General features: G+C 43.3%; 1 pseudogene; it reads left to right on the plus strand.

Moving 5' to 3' along the window:
* Positions 1-5,153: 5,153 nt before the first annotated feature.
* On the plus strand, positions 5,154-6,246 carry LOC102429770 (annotated as a pseudogene).
* Positions 6,247-7,492: the final 1,246 nt, after the last annotated feature.

A 7,492-nucleotide genomic window follows, 5' to 3' on the forward strand; every position in this document is an offset into this window, starting at 1 on the left:
TGCTTTCATCTTGCGCTGTTTGAACCCTGGTCCCTGAAAGCCAAGAGGGGGCTCTATAGATTTCTCTTCCTCTGAGATGGATAGGCAAGCAGAACAAAAAGAAAATATGCCCATGGTAAAAAGGGATTGCTAAGGGATAAAGAATGCCAAACATGATGCTAAAAACTTCAAAGAAAAAAAGCCTCTGAAATGGCTTTATTTCAGAAACCAAGAGCAATTATTAGAAACTGTCAACTTCCGCAGGATGAAAGGAGGTGTAACCTTCATGAAAAAGCAGCAGAGAAAAATAGAAACAGAAGAGCCCGAGATGAAAAGGGAAATGGGTGAGGTAAGGAAGGTATTCAAGAAAACGAACCCAAAATCACAGCAATTACTGGAAGAACACAAAATGGCCAATTCAGAACATCAGATCAGTAATAGAGGGCAAGATTAAGAAACTCTTCAGGAAAACAGAGAAAGAGAATAAAGGAATAAATAAGACAGAAATGATAAGTGTCTGGATAGAGAATAGGCAACCAAGTAATTATGTAGTGTACCTGAATAAATCAATGACGGAGCAAGAGGAAAAATCCGACATAAATAAAATAAAGCGTAAAAACATTTCCCAGACCAAAAGTACTGGGGAATTCAACTCAGTAGGGCTCAACACATTCTGAGAAAATTTAGATACATCCTGACAAAATACTTGATCTACACGAACTACAAGAAAGAAAGAAATAAGCCAGTAAGCCCAAAAGTGGGTTATATACAAAGGATAAAAACCATTCTGGCCTCAGTATTTTCTTCTGTGACAGAACTTGAGAAAGACAAAATATTGGCAGGGTTTTGAGGGGAAAAATTGCAACAAAAGAATTTTATCACATGAAGACTGTCTTCTTGCAGTGTGAAGTTGATATAAAAGTATTCCCAGATGTGTAAGGAAAATAGGTTTTTAGCTCTTTACCTTTTAAAAAAAGGTATATTCCATCTGAATGGGAAAGTGAAATAAAGAACTCAAGATCATAGATTTTATGGTGTTAAGTCAACCAATAACAACAGCCACCACTTAGCTCGAATAACTGTTGAAGATTTAATTACAATACCAATAAATTTACAAAAGTTTTTAAAAAAGAAGCTCTATATGACAAAAGAATAATTCTCAAAATCTTAGTCAAAAACTAAAAATTATATTACAAAACCCAAAACCCAGGAATTAGTTTTTTTCATAGAAAAGGTGATTTTAAATTCCACATAGCTTTTCATTCTTGATTTTGATGTAAGAAGATTACAGTTTTTTATATTTACTTTGAAAAAACTTAAAACTGACCCATACCTACATAAAATACACAATATAGAACCTTCAAATTAATGGAGATAAATGCAAAACATATGTGATCCTAGTTTTAGTTTTAATGATGCCTATTAAAATCTACACGTAACATTGTGGGATGTATCTGTTTTCTTTTCGATTTGTTTTTCAAAATTAACATAAAATAGCACAAGTTTTTAATAAAGAGATGTCTTTCACACATAAATGAAAGTAAATTCATTAGCAGTTCCCAAGGAGTTTCCACATCCAGCATTTGTTTGCTCTGTGCAGCCCACATTGGAACTCTCCTCTGTGCAGGCTCATTGAACATCCCAGGAGACAGTGGGCTTAGTGCAGACTTCCCAGTTGATTTGGGGAAAATAATCTGCATGGCTTTAAACAACTATTTGCCTATTTACTGAGGTTATATAGAAGATAGGTCTTTTCTTTAAATCATAGAATGGCAATTCTTTATGTACCTTTTTCTTTGATTAGACAGTGGTCTCTTTGAGGCTCCCCAGTTATTTATTTTTTTCTGGTCCCACTACCTGGTCCAGAGCCTGTGTATATGTTTGTCACACGGAAGTGAAAAGAAATTATATAAGTGGTTGTTGCCATCACATGTTCATTCCTGTTATTGAGCTCACAGCCTTGGTTCTCTTTAGTTGCATCTTGAGACATTTCAAACTATTTCTCCCTCCGTATTTTTCTGAGGTTTACTCACACCTGCAAAACCCAGGTGGCAGTTGTTACTATATATGCTTCTAATTACCAGTAGCTTAAATGAGCCGTAGTTGTGAAATTGCATTTTCTGCTTACATTTAAAACTCTTGCCACCATCTGATTTTATTTTGGTCTTGACTTTTCTTGCTCCAAGTTCTATGCACCTGCATTAATTTTACTTTCTCCAGAAAACTATCTGAGTGAACAGTTTAAACATGGCACACCTCCAGGTCTTTGCTCATGCCGTTTGCTTGGCTCAAGCAACCTTCTCCACCCTCCCTCCCTCATAGTTATACTCATCTGAATTCCGATGTCATCCCTCCATGAAGCTTCTCCGTCACATATGGGTTTCCATTGCACACGTACAGTCATTATGATAATGCATATCAAGCAGGACAGGGCCTGTGTCTACTTCATACCCAGTCCCATTCTCAAAACACTATGACATGCATTCAATAAACCCATATTTAAAAAAAAATATATATATATATATATATATTTATTGATATCAGAGAGGAAGGGAGAGGGAGAGAGAGAAATATCAATGAGAGAATCATTGATTGGCTCCTGCATGCCCACACTGGGGATCAAGCCCACAATTCAGGCATGTGCTTCATCCAGGAATCGAACTGTGATCTCCTGGTTCATAGGTCAATGCTCAACCACTGAGCCATTCTAGCTGGGCTCAGTAAACCCATATTTACTGACAGCGGACTGTATGCCAGCTTATAGCACTGAACAGATAATGAAGAGTGACCTGGTACTGTCTATATAGAGCTCCCAAGCTTACCTAATAAGACGATTGCTTTTGATAGAGCCGTGACCAAAATAAATGGACTGATATACGTGGAGTGTGGGAGGATCTACTTTAGATAGGTGGTCAAGGTAGACCTACTTGAGGGGAAACTAGGGCCAAAGTCTGAAGTACAAGAAAGTGCTAGCTATGCTGAGAGCCAGGTAAATGCCTTCTAGGCAGAAAAGAGGGTGTGTGCAAAGGTCCTGAGGTAGTCACAAGCTTGCTCTGTCCCAGGAAAAAAGCAAAGGCCCGGGTGGCTGGAGCAGAGGGTGAGAATCACTCATAAGGGAAAAGAGTGGCATGAGCTGGAGCTAGTTAGGCAGAAGGACCCAGATAACACTAGCCCTGCAGTCATGGGAAGGGGGTGGTTTAAGTTCATTAGAGTTCGTTAGCCATGAGTTCCCACTCAAGAGTTTTAAATAGGGAAGTGACATTACCTCATTTCTACTTGTGGAAGATCACTGTGGAAGTGCATGGCATGAGATGTTTTGGGTGGACAGTGGTGTCACTGAGATGGGGAAGAAGGTGGAGGATGGGGTTTGGGGAGGCTTGGGTTTTAGGCAAGGTTCATTTGAACGTGCAAAAACAAAGCAGGCTGATGAATATATGAGCTTGTAGTTCATGGAAATATCTGGCAGTGAGATTGGATGTGGGACATTCACATTTACATGGCATTTAAGGCTATGGGATAGAAACAGATTGTTTTGGAAGGATCGGAATAGGACCCAGGCCAAGTCCCGAGGCAACCAAACATTTGGAGGTCAGATGGAAGAGGGAAAACGAGCAAAGGAGCCCACAAAGGAGGGGCCAGGAATGTGTGACTTGAAGAGAAACAAAAGGAGAGCAAAGAGCTCCCTGTGTGGAAGAGCCAGGGAATGAGGGCAGATTTCCTTCTGAGTTGGCAACTCCAAGGTGGTTGGCAGCCTTGTTGTGCATACAATTTCTCAGAAAAGTTTACCTCCCATTCATACTTCCTGAAAAAAAAAATTATTTGCTTTATATATTTCAGTTAAAAAAAAAGGAGTCTTAGCAAAAAACTGAGGTATTAAAGAAACAGAGGGCAATGAAAGGGAATCCTAGGGAAACAGTGAGGGAGAAGTCCACCTGTGGCAGAAAAACCTGAAGACTCCATAGAGAATGTCTTCAAGAGGAAAGTGGGTCCCAGTTGTAAGGACATGGCAGGCTTTCATATGCTTTGGTAATTTCAAACTCCAAGGAGGGGAAAACAAAGAAAAGTGAAGGAGGACACTTAGTGCCTTGGTCCTGAGGGTGGAAGGAACTGGGTGGAGCTCACAGCATCTGATACAGGTAATTGTGAAAAAGTGCCAACTAGAGAATCTGGAATTTAAATTTTGATCATTAAAATAAATAAGTAAGTGATAAGAATGGACAAGGCTGAAGACAGAATGAGTGAGCTAGAAGACAGAGCCAGGGGCTTCTCCCAGAGGGCAGTGTACATCATCCCTGCTTCTACTGGCGCTGCCAAGGCAGTGCATGAGGGAAAAGTGAAGTGACATGAATGATAATATGATAAAGTCAATGTGGAACAGTATCCACCAATAAAAACTAGTGATGTTATAAACAGTGAAGCAATAGAAGAATTGGTAAACAGGAGTAAGTAAGCCAAAGTTTTAGAAATCTTTCATAGATATGTATGAAGCTAGTGTTGACAATTAAAACCATAGCACTAATCACTGAGAGAATGAAAAACAGAAATGAAGATGTGGGTTACCTCTAGGAACTGGGATTAGAGATAGAAATTGGAAGATTTTTCATTTTCATTTACTATTTTATACTTAAAAAATAGGCATATTTCTTTTTAAAAAATTAAGTAAAGAATGTTGATCTTTCCATCTGACTATCATGGTGTAGAGATTAATAACCGTTACAAGTACATAATGGTTGGCATTCATTTTGGCTCCATTTATTGAGCACTCACTATGTGCTAGGCATAATTTGAGAGATGTATCATCATCCCATCATCTCCATTTGGGAGACTCAGAGAAAAATACAATAAATTTATTCAAGGTCATGTGCCTATTAAGAAGTGGAGCTGGGATTTCTTTCTGTATCTGTAGATCCCCCAGCCTGGCTATTTAAATACTCTGCAAGTTTTACTCTGATGAGATTCGTGGGCTAATTCTCTTGTCAGTGTTTACTGTACTATTGTAGGGATTCCTTGAGTTATTTACCAACGTTACTTCTTTGGCCATTGGTCTTTGGGCCATGGGTGGTAAACACTGAAAAGTCTTGATAAATGTCCTGTCAAACTAAATTCCAAACAGGAGGCTCTCTGCTCCTCCTGTTCGTTAGACAGCCTCTCCTCCTGCGCTGTGCCAGCAGCCACAACCCTGAGACAGAATGGTGAAGGTTGGAGTGAACGGATTTGGCCGCATTGGGCGCCTTGTCACCAGGGCTGCTTTTAACTCTGGCGAAGTGGATATTGTCGCCATCAGTGACCCCTTCATTGACCTCAACTACATGGTGTACATGTTCCAGTAGGATTCTACTCATGGCAAGTTCAAAGGCACAGTCAAGGCTGAGAACGGGAAGCTTGTCCTCAATGGGAAGTCCATCTCCATCTTCCAGGAGCGAGATCCGCCAATATCAAATGGGATGAAGCTGGTGCTGAGTATGTTGTCGAGTCCACTGGTGTCTTCACTACCATGGAGAAGGCTGGGGCTCACTGGAAGGGCGGAGCCAAGAGGGTTATCATCTCTGTCCCTTCTGCGGATGCCCCCATGTTTGTGATGGGTGTGAACCAGGACACGTATGACAACTCCCTCAAGATTGTCAGCAATGCCTCCTGCACCACCCACTGCTTGGCCCCCCTGGCCAAGGTCATCCATGACAACTTAGGCATCGTGGAGGGACTCATGACCACAGTCCATGCCATCACTGCCACCCAGAAGACCCTGGATGGCCCCTCTGGGAAGCTGTGGCGTGATGGCCGAGGGGCTGCCCAGAACATCATCCCTGCTTCTACTGGCGCTGCCAAGGCTGTGGGCAAGGAGAGCTGAATGGAAAGCTCACTGGCATGGCCTTCCGTGTCCCCACCCCCATGTCGGTTGTGGATCTGACCTGTCACCTGGAGAAAGCTGCCAAATACGATGATATCAAGAAGGGAGTGAAGCAGGCATCAGAGGGCCCCCTCAAGGGCATCCTGGGCTGTACTGAGGACCAGGTTGTCTCCTGCGACTTTAACAGTGACACCCACTCCTCCACCTTTGATGCTGGGGCTGGCACTGTTCTCAGTGACCACTTTGTCAAGCTTGTTTCCTGGTCTGACAATGAATTTGGCTACAGCAACAGGGTGGTGCACCTTATGGTCCACATGGCCTCCGAGGAGCAAGAGCCCCTGGACCACCAGCCCCAGCGAGAGGAAGCGAGGCCCTCAGCTGCTGGGGAGTCCTGGCCCAGATTGATCCCCCGACACTGAGAATCTCCTGACCACCGTTTCCATCCCAGACCCCTGAAGAAGGGGAGGGCGTAGGGAGCCCTACTTTGTTGTGCACCATCAATAAAGTTCACTGTACCCAGCCCTGCCCCCCCCCCCCCAAAAAAAAAATTCCAAATAGGGTGTGAAGAGGGGACGTGGCAGTCCCTGGAGAGATTTTTTTTTTAAGTGGGGTAGGATGGCTAGACTAGAAGGGGACTGTGCAGAGAGTAAAGTTTCCATTATGGGATGTATGCCCTCCACCACTGAACAGCAAATAATGACTGTGAAGTAGGGACCTGCTGGAGATGAACCCAGAGTCATGGTGTCACAGGAATGATCAAGCTAAGTAAGAGTGGACACAAGGCTAACCTGGATGCCAGTCGAGTTCAGTGGTTGGGCCAAGGCAGCAAGGTGAAGGCCGATTGCTTGTTTGGGAGCCTCCCCAACTGGGATGGACAACTGTGGGTTCTGCAGGCCTCTCCCTCCATAATGCTTCAGTCTCCCCAGTTCCCCCGGTTCCTTGATTAGCACGTGACCATCATCTCCAGCTTGGGCCTCCTGCATAACTCTGTTCTTCTCGTGCATTTTTGTCTGGCCTTTAATTCACTCTTCACTTAGTAGGATGAAGCTTTTAAAAAAAACAAAAAACTGACCATGACAATCTCTTGCTTAAAATATTTCACTTGGAAAACAAGACAAAGCAAAACAGAAGACAAAAGGGTGTGAGTGCCTTCCCGTTACCCTTCATGCATCCAGCTCTGTGATGTGACTCTCAGGCCTGCCAGATGCGGGCTTCTTCCCACTGCTCTGAGAGTCAGTGTTGATATCTTCACGGGGCAACCAAGTTGACTTTTTAAATTTCCTTCTACACTGCGATTTCTTCCTTCAAACTGCTTTTTCTCTTCTCTCTCTTTTTTGCCTCAAACCCTCCCCTATTATGCAACCCACTTTCTTTCCCCGTCTTTGTCCTGGCGAACACATACTCTCCCTTCAGGTCTCAACTCAGTCAGAAGCCCCCTGGGAGGCTTATAGTGATGTTCCATCCCTGCCCCACAGGGTTCTGCCCCTTCCTGGTGTTACTGGCTTCAAGCCTGTCTTCCCAACTAGAAGACAGAAGCCAGGAGGGGGCGCCCGTGATTCTCAGTCTCCCCATTGCAGCCTCCCTCTCACCGCACTCACACTGAAGACAGCAAGTGCACCTCGAGTTAATGAGTGATTGACAGAAAGGGTGCCCTTGCACAGTAAA

The sequence above is a fragment of the Myotis lucifugus genome, unplaced genomic scaffold (assembly GCF_000147115.1).
Source record: "Myotis lucifugus unplaced genomic scaffold, Myoluc2.0 scaffold_18, whole genome shotgun sequence".
Lineage (NCBI taxonomy): Eukaryota > Metazoa > Chordata > Mammalia > Chiroptera > Vespertilionidae > Myotis > Myotis lucifugus.